The sequence below is a fragment of the Trichosurus vulpecula genome, chromosome 9, assembly GCF_011100635.1.
Source record: "Trichosurus vulpecula isolate mTriVul1 chromosome 9, mTriVul1.pri, whole genome shotgun sequence".
In the NCBI taxonomy this organism is placed as follows: Eukaryota; Metazoa; Chordata; class Mammalia; order Diprotodontia; family Phalangeridae; genus Trichosurus; species Trichosurus vulpecula.
This window is the reverse complement of record NC_050581.1, coordinates 15,737,930-15,754,140: the sequence shown is the minus strand read 5'-3', so window position 1 is coordinate 15,754,140 and position 16,211 is coordinate 15,737,930.

The following is a 16,211-nucleotide window of genomic DNA, read 5'->3' as shown; positions in this document are numbered from 1 at the left end:
GAAGCGAATTGCAAGATAAGCTAATTGTCTCTTCTGACACTTTCATGACTTGACTTTCATGAAACTTTAATCAAACATCCCTTATGTGCAGAAGCACTGTGGTAGGCGCTGGGAATACAAAGACAAAATGAAATAATTCCTGCACTCTGTTGTATACATTAATACATTTTTTAAAGTTTTGTAATATACAAGGTTAACTTTTTTTCTATTTTTGCAAAAATATAATATTTTACCAATTAGTCTGGGAGAGACTGCATGATGTAATGTAAAGAACACTGCATTTTAAGACAGAAGTTGTGGGGTTGAAAATTAAGTTCTGCCATTTATGACCACTGTGACATTAGGCAAGTCTCTGTTTGGGCTTCAGTTTCCTTATCTGCAAAAGTACTTGATTTGATTAAATATGGTTCTTTCCATTCTGGTTTTATATAGCATGTAAATCCTATTGGCAGGATTCATTCAATCAACAATTAATTTATTAAAGGCCATGTTATTAGTTGCCTTTTTCAAAATTACGAACTATCTCTTAATTCTCAAACCTGATGGTATTTTCTCTTCTCATACATTTTTAAATCTCTTAACAATTATTTTATTTAATATTTTAATTTTCAACATTGATTTTCACAAGATTTTGAGTTACAAATTTTCTCCCCATTTCTACCCTCCCCCCCACTCCAAGAAGGAATATATTCTGATTGCCCTGTTCACCAGTCAGCCCTCCCTTCTGTCACCCGACTCCCCCCCCATACCCTTTCCCCTTACTTTCTTGCAGTATAGATTTCTATGCCTCATTCCCTATATATATTATAGTTGCATGCAAAACCAACATTTTTTTTGAGCATCTGCTTTTAAAACTTTGAGTTCCAAATTCTCTCCCCTCTTCCCTTCCCACCCATCCTCCCTAGGAAGGCAAGCAATTCAACATAGGCCACACATGTCTCATTATGTAAAACACTTCTACAATACTCATGTTATGAAAGACTAACTGTATTTCCCTCCATCCTATCCTGTCCCCATTTATTCAATTTTCTCCCTTGACTCTGTCCCTTTTCAAAAGTATTTGCTTTTTATTTCTTCCTCTCTCTATCTAGCCTCCCTTCTATCATCCCCCCTTTTTAACCCCTTCTCCCTACTTTCCTGTGGGGTAAGATGCCCAGTTGAGTATGTATGTTATTCCCTCCTCAAGTTAAATCCTATGAGAGCAAGATTCACTTACTCCCCCTCACCTGCCGCCTCTTCCTTTCCAACAGAACTGCTTTTTTCTTGCCACTTTTATGTGAGATAATTTACCCCATTCCATCTCTCCCTTTATCCCTCTCTCAATATATTCCTCTTTCATCCCCTAATTTTATTTTATTTTTTTAGATATTGTCCCTTCATATTCAACTCACTCTGTGCCCTCTGTCTATATATATGTATATTCCCTTCAACTACCCTAATACTGAGAAAGGTCTCATGAATTATACACATCATCTTCCCATGTAGGAATGTAAACAAAACAGTTCAACTTTAATAAGTCCCTTGTGATTTCTCCTTTTTGTTTACCTTTTCATGCCTCTCTTGATTCTTGTGTTTGAAAGTCAAATTTTCTATTCAGCTCTGGTCTTTTCATTGAGAAAGCTTGAAAATCTTCTATTTTATTTTGTTTTATTTTTTTAATTTAAATTTATTTATTTAACATATTTGGTTTTCAGCATTGATTTTCACAATAGTTTGAATTACAAATTTTCTCCCCATTTCTACCCTCCCCCCCCACTCCAAGATGGCTTATATTCTGGTTGCCCTGTTCCCCAGTCAGCCCTCCCCTCTATCATCCCCCTCCCCTCTCATCCCCTTTTCCCTTCCTTTCTTGTAGGGCAAGATAAATTTCTACGCCCCATTGCCTGTGTATCTTATTTTTTAGTTGCATGCAAAAACTTTTTTTGTTTTTGAACATCTGATTTTAAAACTTTGAGTTCCAAAATCTCTCCCCTCTTCCCTTCCCACCCACCCTCCCTAAGAAGTCGAGCAATTCAACCTAGGCCACACATGTATCATTATGTATAACCCTTCCACAATACTCATGTTGTGAAAGGCTAACTACATTTTGCTCCTTCCCAACCCATCCCGCTTTATGGAATTTTCTCCCTTGACCCTGTCCCCTTTCCAAAGTGTTTGTTTTGATTACCTCCACCCCCATCTGCCCTCCCCTCCATCATCCCCCCCGCTTTTTTTTTTTTATCTTCCTCCCTCTTCTTTCCTGTGGGGTAAGATACCCAACTGAGTATGTATGGTATTCCCCCTCAGGCCAAATCTGATGAGAGCAAGGTTCACTCATTCCCCCCTCACCTGCCCTCTCCCCTCCTCCCACAGAACTGCTTCCTCTTGCCATCTTTATGCGAGATAATCCACCCCATTCTATCTCTCCCTATCTCCCTCTCTCAGTATGATGCTCTCTCATCCCTTAATTTCATTTTATTTCCTTTAGGTATCTCCCCTTCATCTTCAACTCACCCTGTGTCTGCTCTCTCTCTTTTACATATATATATATATACATATATAAACACACATATATATATACACATACACACACATACATATATATACACATAGATATATACATACATACACATTCACTTGTATATATACATAAACATATACATACATATATATGCATATTCCCTTCAACTACCCTAATACTGAGGTCTCATGAATCATACACATCATCTTTCCATGTAGGAATGTAAACATAACAGTTCAACTTTAGTAAATCCCTTGCAATTTCCGTTTCTTGATTACCTTTTCATGCTTCTCTTGATTCTAAATCTCCTATTTTATTGAAAGTCCATATTTTGCCTTGGAGCGTTATACTCAGTTTTGCTGGGCAGGTGATTCTTGGTTTTAATCCTAGCTCCTTTGACCTCCAGAATATTATATTCCAAGCCCTTTGATCCCTTAATATAGAAGCTGCTAGATCTTATATTATCCTGATTGTGTTTCCACAATACTCAAATTGTTTCTTTCTGGATGCTTGCAATATTTTCTCTTTGACCTGGGAACTCTGGAATTTGGCAACAATATTCCTAAGGAGTTTGCTTTTTGGGATCTTTTTCAAGAGGCAACCAGTGGATTCTTTCAATTTCTATTTTACCCTCTGGTTCTAGAATATCAGGGCAGTTTTCCTTGATAATTTCTTGAAAGATGATGTCTAGGCTCTTTTTTTGATCATGGCTTTCAGGTAGTCCAATAATTTTAAAATTATCTCTCCTGGATGTGGGGAGCCAGCTATATCCTGTTTAGGCCTATTAGACCTCTGCAAGGCAGGGTCAATTGAAAATGGGTCTATGCATGGCAAGGCCAGTTTTAGGATAAGAAGACTTGGCAAAGAAAACCTGCCTTTGTAGCTGATTGCCCACATAGGTGATGACAGAAATGTTTCAGTCTGCTTATCTATATGCGAGAGAACGTAAATGTTTCAATTTGGTTAGCCTTGAGTAAAAATAGTGTCTCACTCCTAGGAACAAGGAGATAAAAAACTTAACCAATGCTTTGTTGTACTCTTCTTTGAAGTCCAGGTAACTCAGCAATTAACCTGTATAAAATACTGTCAGTAACTTCATTAAAATCAGTCTATAGCATGACTATACAACTCACCTAGCCCTGTGTCTTTGGGTTTTTGTGTTCATTACTTCATCATGTATTTTTGCCACTGCTGGTACACCTGGATCTATTTTCCAGGTCAGTGGTTTTTCCAATGAGATATTTCACATTGTCTTCCACTTTTTCATTCCTTTGGTTCTGTTTTATAATATCTTGATTTCTCATAAAGTCACTAGCTTCCACTTGCTCCAATCTAATTTTTAAGGTAGTGTTTTCTTCAGTGTTCTTTTGGACCTCCTTTTCCATTTGTCTAATTCTGCCTTTCAAGGCATTCTTCTCTTCCTTGGCTTTTTGGAGCTCTTTTGCCATTTGGGTTAGTCTATTTTTCAGGTGTTATTTTCTTCAGTATTTTTTTGGGTCTCCTTTAGGAAGTCATTGACTTGTTTTTCATGATTTTTCTTGCATCACTCTCATTTCTCTTCCCAATTTTTCCTCTACTTCTCTAACTTGCTTTTCCAAATCCTTTTTGAGGTCTTCCATGGCCTGAGACCAATTCATATTTTCCTTGGAGGCTTTGGATGTAGGCTCTTTGACTTTGTTGACTTCTTCTGGCTGTATGTTTTGACCTTCTTGTCACCAGAAAAAAAGACTCTGGTATCTGAGTCTGGGTCTGCATCCTTTTTCACTGCCTGGCCATGATCCCAGCCAACTACTTGACCTTTGAGCTTTTTGTCAGGATATGACAGCTTGTAGAGTAGAGAATGCTTTGTCCCAAGCTTTAGGGGCTGGGCTGCTGTTTTCAGAGCTACTTCTACTCCACTGGCACGGCAAACTCTACCAAACCAATGGTACTCCTCCCCCAAGAACTGCCAACCAGGATTGTGACCCAGATCCAAGCAGGACAAAGCAAGCCCTACACTCCTGCTCTGGTCTGCCACTTGATTTCTCCCACCGTGTTAGCCAGGGACTCCAGAAGCAGCTGACGCTGGAACTCTGGAAGCCGCCACAGCAGCTTCCTACTGCTGCCACCACCACCCACTGTGCCACCTCTGCCACCCCCAGGACTGGGGCCAGACTGCTCTCTAAATGGATCTAGCAGTGTTCCCACTGACCTGCTCTGTGGTCTTTGGTGTTTGTGGGTTGAGAAGTGTGGTAACTGCCACAGATAAATGATTCATGGCCCTAAGGCCTGGTCCAGCTGACTCCCAGTCTGGTCTATCCTGGTGCAGCCCACACTGGGCTGCTCTCTGCTCTCAGCACCATGCAATAGACCCTTCCCCGCATCCATCCAGGCTCTCCTGGGCTGGAAACCTGCTTCCTTCTGCTATTTTGTGGGTTCCGCAGCTCTAGAATTTGTTCAGAGCCATTTTTTACAGGTGTTTTGAGGGATTTGGGGGAGAGCTTAAGCAAGTTCCTGCTTTCCAGCTGCCATCTTGGCTCCTCCCCCCTCTTCTCATACTTCTTGACCTCATCCTTGCTACATCTGAAATTGTTGACCACTTCCAAGATACTCTTTTGTCCAGGTTGTCATGACACTGTTCCCTCCTAATTCTCCTACCAGTCTAGCAGCTCCTTTTCAGGCTCTTTTGAAAATTCACCATCCAGTTAGGTCCACCTTCTAACTGTAGGTGTTCCTCAAGACTCTATCCAGGATCCTATTATCTTTTCTTTCTATACTCCTATTTAGTGACATCTTTAGGTCCCATGATTGTTTGTGATATCTAGCTCTACACTCTTTCTTCAAATTCAATAGCCATCACTTACTAGTTATTGGACATTTTACAATAGATCCCCTCTTCCACCCAGACTTCTGTAAAGTTTTTAAGGGAACTTAGTATCACATTGCTCTCCACTCAGGAAGAGAATGAATCCATTAAACTCCCTTCAAGAGGAGAATGGAAGAGGGAAGGGTAAATTATGTGAGGCTAGAACATCCTGCTTTTATTAAGCCTCCTTCAACCTTTTAACCTCTTGCCTCACTGTATTACCTATGGTCCAGATTCATGTATCTTAATCTTTCTCTACTATTGGGGAGTTTGTGAGAATTATTTAAAAAAACCTGTAAGACTATTTTCATTTGTCTCAGCCCCCAATCAGGAGAAAAGTATGACATTTTAAAGCTAAGTTCAAACCTGAATCCTTTTCTTCTGTATCTCTGTAATCCCAGACATTCATTGGCCTCCCTCTTTTGTAGCTTCCCGTTCCAAAATAAAGCATCATTCATATTAAGAGCAGTAAGATCATTCAGATTTTATCTATAAGTTAAAAAAAAAACCTAACTAATAAAACAAATTAGAAGGGAAAGTTTAAAGAACAGAAAGAGCTTAGAAATTAGCTTCTGCCCTACTCTGGCAGAGAGGGAAGGGGAAAGAGGAGACTGTGATTTATAGTTTGATACCTATTCCACAGGATAGAGTGTCAGTATGCATCTACTGCTTGGGGATACCAACTGTCCCACTTTGGCCACTGAAAATGAAAGTAAAGTAAAGATGCATCTCGGCCTCAGGCCCACAAGCTGCTGAGCTTCAGTGCTCAGCTGCTTAGTCTGCTGACTTGCATTGCAAAATTCCTCCTTGAGTTGGTCTCTCTCTCTCTCTCTCTCTCTGTCTCTCTCTGTCTCTTTCTCTCTCTTGATTTCCATTTGAACCTCACACGATTGCCATCTCATTCTGTCTTTGCCTTGGCTCAGAGATTGAGATAGCCTGAACCCCTCCCCAAACGGGAAGAAACCAGTGATATAAGGAAATTTTAAATTTCCTTTTATTAATCTTTATTATTTGGGATTCAGGGCCACCTCTCCTGTCTAAGAGATTGTTTGGTTGGTTGAAACTTTTGACATGGGATGTTAAAACTTAGTAAAGTCTCTCAGACATTCCTAGATAAAAATTCAAAAGAGAGGCCAGAATTCCTAAAGTAATTTGATTAGCTTTATTTATGAAAGGTTCCCGACATCCTCTGACCTTGTGGTTATCTTTTGGCATATAAATTTCCCCTCTCAATTAGCCCTTTGTAAATATAATGTTGAAGAGTAAATCTCACCAGACTAACCTTGAAAAATAATTCCCTCAAATTCATCTCTGAAAAACTTTGTTTTTCCTTTTCTTGGTTAATGTGTGAGAGTCTTGCCTCCCTTGTGAAGGCTGTAAAACAAAAATTATTTCTCTGTCTCTCTGATGTAATTGGGAACTTATATATAAGCTTTGTTAGAACCCTAACCATAGTTCAGTTATTTTTTCTGAGTTTTGATGCTCTGCTTAAACATAATAAGACCTTTAACTTCTAAAATCTCTTTGTGGTGATATGTGTTGGTAAACAAAATGGACTCTTAGCACTCAGTTCAACCAAATGCCCTTGAAGAGTTTGGCCTTTGTTTCCTTGATTAGATTTGGGAGTCCTTGGTGACCTCCTTGCCTCAAGGGAGAGCCTAGTTTACACGTGAGTTTGAGTGACATGTTTGGGACATCAGAGGCTTTTAGAACACGTGGGTTTAAGTTGCCAGATTGTCACCTCTTTGTGATGATTCTAGGTCTTGTGGGTGAGTGGCTGTGACAATTCTAGGTCACATGGGTGAGTCGCATGTGTGACTCACCCTTGACCCTGAAAAAGATATAAAACTAGGGGCTGGCATCCTCTTTTTTGGAGCTCTTACCCACAGCCATGGTGGCATGTGTGATTCTGGGCCAGCCCTTGTTATGAGCTCCCAGGCTGAACCTAGATGTTGGTAACTATGAATTGTATTTGGTCTGTCTGTCAATGTTTGTAATTTGTTTGTATTTGCTCTGAAGTTCAGGGTGCTGGCTTTTTCCCCCCAAACTAAGTGAATGGTATTTGTATGCTGAATTAAAGTAAACTTGTCAACCCCTTAACATTGCTTTCTTTAGTAAAGCAGATAAAAAGAACCTGGGCTTTTGCAGTGTGCTGATAGCATGCTTGTTATTGGGCTTGTGTTGGTCTTTCACCCCCACAAGGCTGCTAGCCGGATTGTTGAAACAAATGAGGTAGTTGGCAGGATCTGTGTCTTAAAAGGAAAGTATGGCTAGTACCGTGGGGTAAGGGAAGGAGGGATTATCTCCCACTCCCACTTCCATATTGTTGAAACAAATGGTGTAGTCGTGGTCAGGATCTGCATTTTTAATAGGAAAGCATGGTATTTTGGGGTACTGGGGTGGCTGAATGTTTCCCAATTTTTGAATTGCTCTTTGTACTTGGGGCAGCTATGGTTCTATGGAGCCCCAGGAGTAACGAAGGCCTGAGGGAAAACAGGCCAGTGGAAGTGCTGGGAGTGGTTTCCCAGGGACCTGGATCCCGGCCATGGGAGATAATCCCTTCTTCCGAGGGCTTAAGCTGATAAGCCTGGCCCCAGAGGATGGTGCTGAAGATTTGGCAGGAGGGGCTGGTGAGGAGAAAGTGTTTCAACAATCTGGCAACTTAAACCCACATGTTCTAAAAGCCTCTGATGTCCCAAACATATCACTCAAACTCATGTGTAAACTAGGCCCTCCCCTGAGGCAAGGAGGTCACCAATGACTCTCAAATCTAATCAAGGAAATGAAGGCCAAACTCTGAAGGGCAGTTGGTTGAACTGAGTTCTAAGAGCCCATTTTGTTTACCAACGCATATCACCACAAAGAGATGATAGAAATTAAAGGTCTTATTATGTTATCTCCCAGATTATCGCCCACTTCCACTGGCATGTTTTTCTTCAGGCTTTTGTTACTCCTAGGGCTCCATAGAACCATAGCCACTCCAAGGAAAAGAGCAATACAAAAACTGGGAAACATTCAACCAACCCAGTACCCCAAAACGCCATGCTTTCCTATTAAAATGCAGATCCTGACCACGACCCAGCCATTTGTTTCAACAATATGGAAGTGAGAGTGGGAGATAATATGGGAGATAATCCTTCCTTCCCTCACCCTAACCTGGGAGATAATCCCTCCTTCCCTCACCCTAACCTGGGAGATTATCCTTCCTTCCCTCTCCCCATGGTACTAACACTCCCGAAGAGACAGTTCAGAGCAAAAGCTGTGGGGGAAAAGGCCCAGGCATGGGAGAGGGTTGGATGGCAGAAGTGAGGGCTTGAGCTGATAAGCCTGGCTCCAAAGGACTGTGCTGAAATGGTGAATGTCTTGAGATTATATTGTATATGGAGTCTTGAAACAGGAATGGAGAATGGCCTTGGAGACTCGGAGAATGACCTTCCTACAGATTTGGCAGGAGGGACTGGTGAGAAGGAAAAAGAAGTGGATGGCAGCTACCAAAATACTGACCCAGACAGAGCAGAAGACTGCCTGCATGAGAACTCTGGAAAGGTGAGAGCAGTGAGCTGCCTTCTGACTTTGGTGAGGTGAGCGCAAAGATGGGGAACCACCTATATCAGGATTCCGGAAGAAGCCAGGTGCGGCCAGTCAGAGTTGGAACCCAGGAGCCTGGAGTTCAGCCTTGGGGCAAGATGGAAACTTTGCAGCAAGGCACTGAGTCTGCCTTTTTGGTCCCTTCCCCTTGGGCTGCTTGGGATCCAGGAGGGAGGGGTGGATTTGTTTTTGTTGGGGTGGGGGAAGTGCCTTGGACCTCCAGGGACCCCACCCTGTTGGCTTTATTGCCCATTGGACCCTCAGGACTTGGAACCAAGGACTGGAACATAATGGGGAGAACAGACCCCAATAGAACTTTGTTTGGACTTTGGGTGCCAAGTGGAAGTCTGCAACAGCAGTTTTGAGAGAAAGAGACATCCCCAAGAGAACTCTGCTTGTTTGTTTGTTTGCTTTAGGACTTTACTAACTAAAGCATGCCCGTGCCTCAGGGTACTGGGAAAAAGTCTACAGTGGCAGGGTGATGCTCAAGAAGCACTTTATGAGCTAAAGAGATTAACTTGCTTTGATGAGGGGTGGACATTTGAATTGTAAACAAATATTTGGGAATGTCCCTGAGCGATATGTTTTGCTTTGTTGTGAATTATATGTTTTAGTTTCCTGCGTAATTGGATCACAATGTATATTCCAGGATCCATGGCTGATTAGATTATGTATCCTGGAACAACGGGTGGAGTGTGTTGGTAAGCAAAAAGGGCCCTTAGCACTCAGTTCAACCAAGTGCCCTTGAAGAGTTTGGCTTTTGTTTCCTTTGATTAATTCAGTGTATTTCATTGAGTCTTACTAGGTGCTAAGCCCCAGGCCCAAACCCCTATTAGGTGCTAAGCCTATGTGTGTGTGAAGCTCCCAGGGTACTAAGGGGAGGTGCTAACTCAAGAGCCAATCATAGGAGCCTAAGGTCATTCAGATGACGTTTGATGACGTCTGAAATAGTATAAGAAGAGAAGACAGAGCTATTTGCTCAGGCTTCTCACTCTTGGTGGCGGGCTGATGTGCTAGACTGCATTTCCCAGAAGCACATGTAGCTAATCTCTGAAAGCCTTCCCTTTGCCTTCAGAGGAATATTTGTCATAGTCAGTTTACACTCAATATTTCCAAAGCAAAACTCGTTATCTTTTCCCAAAATACCCACTTATCTACCCAACTTTCCTGTTTCTTTGAAAAGTGCCACCATTCTTTTGGTCTTCTAGATTTGTAACTTCATTGTTACCCCAAGGTGCAATGGAAAGAACAGTGAATTAGGAATCAAAACAGCTAGGTAAGAATTCCAACTCAGTCACTTGCTACTTGACATTGGACAAATCATTTAACCTTAATGGGCTTTACTTTTCTGTAAAAGGAGAATGTTGGCCTAACTTGAGGTCTGTGAACTTATTTTTTAACAATATTTTTTATTGTTTTTCAATATAGTTGCTTTCTTTTGTAATTTATGTATTTAATTTTACACATTAAAAAGCATTTTTCTGAAATGAGGTCCCTTGGCTTCACCAGACCTGCCAGAGCAGTCCATGACACACAAAAAAGATTTAAGAATACCTGAATTAGTGTAACTCCAAGATCCAGCTTTAGCATCCTATGAATATTGGAAATGATAAATGACGGATTGACAAATCTGAAGGATTTCCTGTAGTATTGATTGGTTTCAAATATATTGATCAGTGCTACTAACTAGCTAAGAGACCAAGTCCTTCAACCTCTCTGTGCTTCAGTTTCTTTCTTTTTAAAACAAGAGAGTAGGAATATACAATCTTTAGGGTCCCTTCCCCATAAAGATTCTGAGTCTATGAAATTCTACTGTTACATATACTGAGAGTATCCACAAGAGGGCAGCTTTGTTTGCTGTAAAATAAATCCTTTGGCAATAAATTTCTGCTAATGTGACTATTATTATAAAAGTTTCTGGACCTTACATAGAAGCCTGGAGGGCTAAGTGTTGGAGAGAGAGGAAAAAAGAGAGAGCAGTTGAAAAAGGATAGATTGTTGAGTATTTGAAATAGTATGTGAGTACAGTCATAGAATCAGTCTCTTAGGTTTTCAAAGAACCCTAGACCATCTAATCCAACCTCTTACCTGAAGCAGGAATTCATTCTATAACATCCTTGACATGTGTTTAGCCCCTTCTTAAAAACTCCTAGTGATGAGAGACTTAAAATACTGCTATATTCTATTTTGGACAGCTTTAATTGTTAGGAAGTTCTTCTTTATGTTAAGCTACAGTCTTTTCCTCTGTAATTTCCACACATTGGTTCTAGTTTCATCCACTAGGACCAAGAAGAATAAATCTAATACTTCTTCAGGATTACAACCCCTTAAATATTTTAAGACATTAATCATGTCACTCCTTAAATTTATTTTTCACTAAGCTAACAGCCCTTTCCCCGCCCCCCCTACCCCTTACAAATGACCTTCATATGGCATAGTTTCAATTCCTTTTAACCTTGTATGGATGCATTCCATCTTGACAATGTCTTTTCCAAAATGCAGTGCCCACCACTGAACACAGACATATTGTGACCAGGACAAAATACATTTGGATTATTATCTCCCCATTTATGGACATTGTGCTTCTATTAATGAAAGCTACAATTACATTACATTCATTTTTTTGGATATTAGATCACTATTACTATATTACAGTGCCTTAGCTTGGATATTAGATCACTATTACTATATTACAGTGTCACATTATGCTGTTGTTTCATATTGAGTTTGTTGTCCACTAAAATCCTTAGATAATTGGTTGCTCTTTATGCCCGTGCAATTTATTTGCTGAATCCAAGTATAGGACTCATTTGTGTATATGTAATAGCAGTAACCAGGAGCTCATCTGTCAGATCACAGAACTTCTCATGGAACTGAGTCAGTGCCCTGGTCCTTCATGGTCAGTCCATATTTAATACCTTTGCTAAAGAACATAAAGAAAATTGGAAGTATGCTCCCAAAGCTTAATTAGTCTGTGCATACCCTTTGATCCAGTGACACTCCTACTAAATCTATAATCCCAAAGAGACCAAAAAAAGAGGAAAAGGACTCATGTATACAAAAATGGACAGCTAGGTGGTACAGTGGATAGAGCACCAGGCCTAGAGTTAGGAAGATGAGTTCAAATGTGGTCTCAGACACTAGCTGTGTGGCCCTGGGCAAATCACTTAACTGTGTTTGCCTCAGTTACCTCATCTGTAAAATGAGCTGGAGAAGAAAATGGAAAACTATTCCAGTATCTTTGCCAAGAAAACTCCAAGTGAGGTCACAAAGAATTCATGACTGAAATGATTGAATAACCAAAACATATGAAAATATTTATGGCAACTCTTTTTTTGGTGAAAAAGAACTGGAAATTGATGGGGTACCCAACCATTGAGAAAGAGCTGAACAAGTTACTTTATAAGAATATGAAAGAATACTATTGCGCTATAAGAAATAAGAAAAAGGATGGTTTCAGAGAAAACCAAGGAGGACCTCTATGAACTGATGCAAAGTGAAGTGGGCAGAACCAGGGTAATAATTTATTTAATAGCAACATTATAAAGACAACTTTGAAAGACTTAGGAACTCTGATCAAATCAGTGACAAAAGGAATCATGATAGAACATGCTACCCACCTTTAGAAAGAGAGGTGAAGGATTCAGAGTACAGGTTGAGACTTTTTTCATGGAGGGGAAGGGGTACATCACTAATATAGGAATTTGTTTTGCTTACATGTTTGTAACAAGGGTTTTGCTCTTCTTGCTTTTTCAATGTGAGAAAAAATGAGGGGGAGGCAGGAAGGAGAAAAGGCAGATTTTAATTGATTGAAAAAATAAAATTTAATTTAAAAAATAAAGGACATTCACAGTCAGAGGTTACTGATTGATTCCTATGGTCTTTGTTACTGGGGGATCTTTCAGGAACCCAATCAGTAGTTTTTAAAAGGAGAAACAACTTAAAATTTTCCTCTCTTTTGAACATATGGCTTGGGAAACCCACATCACTTCTGGGACTTGCTAATGGAGGAAGGGGAAGATTTATTTCCCCTTCAGCTCCTCACCAGCATCTATGGAAGTGGCACACACATGATGGGGAGTATATGTATTTGTCTGCTTCTTGTAGTCTAGAATCTAGGTCCTAGATAAACCTGAGAATATATCTTAGTGCCTTAGCTGCCATTTCTGCTTTGTGTTTCATTCTTTAGTGCAAGTGACTGAACAATGATCTTGAGATGGATATTTTTACCTTTGGTGGCTACCTCATGAATTTCAGAGGTGAAACTTCCTGGATACTGATTGGTAGCAGGATGTATTTTCTGAAACTATGCTCTTCTCAGAGGAGATGAGCTGAAATTGAGCCATTGATTCCTATCTGACCAGAAGATTTCGACTTTGAGTCATTTCTTTGACAATGCTTAGGAAGAGGAAAATGAAATCTATTTAGCAGTACTATTAGTCTCATAAGACTCTTTGTCTGCTGTGAAAGAATAATGGAAGTAATAGATAGCTTGTTTCTGTATCTGTTTATGAACTCCTATGAGTCTTTTGCATTCTTAAATCTGCTGAGAGTCTATCCTGTCTGTAGGACAGATTGCAGAAGGATTGGTGGATTATTATTTCATATTTTAAGTACGTATTAATACATCATGAACTTTCATATTTTACATATTTCTTTTGTGGTAGAGTAATTAAATGTCATATGCCAGGTATCTATTATTTTTTACATTGAGTAATTTTTGTTTTTTAAAAGTATTGACATTGTTTGCTTTTATATCACTTATGTTTTCTAAAGTGTATCTCCCCCAGAGGACCCTTTTATAACAAAGAATAAAAAAATGGGAAGAAAAGCCAGTTCAGTAAAACTAACCAACATATCGCAAAAGTCAGACATTCCTTTAGTGTTCTACATCCATAGTCTCCCACCTTTGCAAAAAAAAAAATGAGGAGAATACCTTTACATGATTCTTCTTTGGAAGCAAGCTTGGTCATTATAATTTAAAAGCATTCAGTTGAAATTGTTATTTTTAATTGTTCTTCCCATTTATGTTGTTTTAGTCACTGTTTATATTATTTTCCTGCTCTGCTTACTTCACTTTACACAGATTCATATAAGTCTTATCATGCTTCTCTGTATAATTTCTTACAGCACAGTAATATTTCAATATATTCATGTAATTCTTCAATCAATCAATGTTACTTTGTTTCTAGTTCTTTGCTGCCACAAAAATGCTGCTGTAAATAATTTGGTGTTTTTAGAGACTTTCTTTTTACTACTGAGTTCCTTGTGATATTGTTTTGACAATCTGGCTAGCAGCTGTTGTGGGGGTGAAAGACCAACACAACGCCAACAACAAGCATGCCGCAAAAGCACAGGTTCTTTTGATCTGGTTTAGTAAGGAAAGCAATGTTAAGGGGTTGACAAGCTTACTTTAATTCAGCTTACAAATATCATTCACTTAGTTCAGGGATAAAAACACCACCCTGAACTTCAGAGCAAAATACAAACAAAGTACAAACATGGACAGACAGACCTTGTCTGATTCAAATCCCAATACATAGTTACCAGAGTTTAACAAAGTCCCAGCATCTGGGTTACAAGCTGGAGGGCCCTTAGCTATAGCTGCCCGCAGTCCCCGCATCAGCCCACCAGCACTAGTGAGAGCCCTAAACAAATTACAAACATGGACAGACAGACCAAATATAGATTCATAGTTACCAACATCTGGGTTCAGCCTGGGAGCTCATAACAAGGGCTGACCCAGAGTCACTCACACCACCACTGCTGTGGGTAAGAGCTCCAAAGAAGCGGAAACCAACCCCTGGTTTTATATCTTTTTCAGGGTCGGGGGTGAGTCACACATGCAACTCACCCATGTGACCTAAAATCGGTCTAAGAGCCTCTGATGTCCCAAACTTGTCCCTCAAACTCATATGTAAATTAGGCCCTCCCTTAGTTAGCCCCACCTGGGGCCCCACCTTGGTTACCAAGTCACATCCACATAGATTTAGCACCTAATTGGGGTTTGGGCCTGGGGCTTAGCACCTAGTAAGACTCAAAGACACTTAATTAATCATTTTAAAACAGTAAGAAAGTCCCAACTCAATTGATATTACAGATATATGCCTAGCAATGGAGTATCAAGGTAAAAAAAAAATAAGAATATTCTAGTTACTTTGCATACTTCCAATTGATTCTCAGGATGGTTGGACTAATTCAAAACTCCACCAATAGTACATTAGTGTTCCCTTCTTTCTACAATCTTTCCAACATTGTCTTCCTATCTTTTGTTATTTTTTAGTTTTCTGAGTGTTAGATGAAACTTGAATTTATTTTAATTTGCATTTCTATTCATGATTTAGAGGATTCTCTTCCTTATAGTTTGTAATTCTTTTGATAACTGTTTGCTCACGTATTTCCATTAGTTTCCTCTATAGCTAAGATATTAGTAGACTCCCAGCAGTGATATTGGAAGCAAATTTTTCCAGTCAATCATTAGTAATATAGTATACATAGTATGTAGTAATATCATATAACCCTAGACATGGGTCAAATCTCAGCTTTGTTTGAGGAATTGTTTTTTTCCATAGAGGCTTACATGAGGTTGGAGGTTGAGAAAAATGATTATTTCTCTTTTGTATTAGTAACTAATTATTGAACTAGGATCAAGGCTTTTCTCCCTTTCTATTTCCTCATCCAGAAATCGACTAGTGTGGGAAATCTTGGGCAAAGACTTACCCAGGCTAAGAGGTAACCGAAGTTTTGGCAAATGGGTGGATTTTTGCTCATTGTATTTACTCAGACAGGCCTGGGAAAATGTGGACTCTCCATTTTGTTAGACAAGTGATATGAAAATTGGTAAGTCTCTTTAACCAAGGCTTAAGTGATCCAAGTCACAGTACCTCCAAGACTCTCATTAGAATGAGCTCACATCTCATTATAATATTCATTCTCTCATTAATTGTTAACCAATAAGAGTTGATTGTCACCCTCAGGAACACCCACTCTTCCAAGAGCATATAAACTGTGAGGCCACCACTTTGAGCGGTCTTTGGCATTTGAGAGTGCCACTGACCTCTTTTATTAACAAAATTCTAGCATTATTAATAAAATGACCCAGGAGCTATGTCTCTTGAAATTTTTAAATGTCGCAGGGTGTACCTTGTGAGCCAGAGAAAAGTCTGAATCCCTCCTCTTTAGATTCAAGGTCCCCTAGAACTAAACAGCATCAGTGTGAGTCCAGAGATAGAGCCCCCTCTGGGCCATATGTCACAGCTATATTATATTTCATGTTAA